Source organism: Acomys russatus, chromosome 15 (genome assembly GCF_903995435.1).
Source record: "Acomys russatus chromosome 15, mAcoRus1.1, whole genome shotgun sequence".
Classification (NCBI taxonomy): Eukaryota; Metazoa; Chordata; class Mammalia; order Rodentia; family Muridae; genus Acomys; species Acomys russatus.
Window position 1 is genome coordinate 39,555,342 of NC_067151.1, and position 1,180 is coordinate 39,556,521.

The window sequence follows — 1,180 nt, forward strand, 5'->3', positions numbered from 1 at the left end:
AGGATAGTCAGGTTCAAATAGCTGAGAATCTGCCCAGCTATATTGCCACGAGCTTATAATAAATATAAAAGGTCTCCGTGTCATTAATTGGAAGCACACAGTCTCAAAGAAATTTTATTTTAGTCCCCAGTGGCATCCCAGACCATGGACACCTACCTGCCTGGCTGTGGGTGGTAACAGATCCCTGATGCTGCAGGGCCATGGACCCAGATGTGGTGCCCAGTGGCAGCACAGACCAGGATGTCACCATGGTCCCAGGTTGCTGGGACCATGTTCCTCACTACTGTGGAGTTTCAAGTTCTACTTCTCTTCATTATGCCCACATCCTTCTGTTTCTCCCTGTCCCTGTCCCTGTCTCTCTCTCTCTCTCTCTCTCTCTCTCTCTCTCTCTCTCTCTCTCTCTCTCTCTCTCTCTCTCTCTCTCTCTTTAATTTCTCCACCAATTACTTGCTCCTTGTAGTGGCACCCGGGGTCTCTGAGTGTCTGGGGTGTCTCAGGAGTGGTTTCAGGAATGTTATACCCCAGTCATTCATTATGGCACTGGGCAGAGGTCTCAGTAACGGTCTGCAACCCCGAGGCCCATGTGGTGCGGAGTGGTGGTCATCTCAGGCTAGCTCCCTGTCCAGTCCCCATGGTGCTGATCTGGTGGTCATCTTGAACTTGGTCCTCAGCAGACCCACACTAGTGGACCCCTGTGAGGGGTCATCAAACCTGCAGCCAGGGTCCCAGGTGGAGTTCTTCTAACCTTTGGCTTGTTCTCCATTCTGGAAACCCACCCAGGCCTATGTAGCACAGGACTGGTGGTCGTCTCAGGCTCGCTTTTTCAGGGAATGTTAGGCTACTAATCCTTCAGATGTTCATTGGTCAGAACACCTAAGTATAGACACAGCCTCTCACCTCTCTGCCACCTACTGACACACATGTGACACAGCAGCCACACCTGCAATGCCTCTAGGGACAGGTCATATTGAGTTTTAAAACTCATTGGAGATGGAGGGTAGTTGGTTCCTATTTTCTGTATAATAAACTCTTATAGTTGAATTCTTCCTTAGTAAATATTATTGCTGGAATTAAAAAAACATAATTCTTAAATGTTATAATCCCTTCATTTTAAAAACTGTTTTCTAAAAATGTATTTGCTTTTATGCCTGGAAAGAAAGGCTATGTGTCTGCTGTCTGC

General features: G+C 47.4%; 1 non-coding gene across 1 annotated transcript; it reads right to left on the bottom strand.

Moving 5' to 3' along the window:
- Positions 1-829: 829 nt before the first annotated feature.
- Positions 830-962, bottom strand: LOC127199675 (small nucleolar RNA SNORA17). The gene has a single exon (XR_007831953.1). It is a non-coding gene; the product is annotated as a small nucleolar RNA SNORA17 (small nucleolar RNA).
- Positions 963-1,180: the final 218 nt, after the last annotated feature.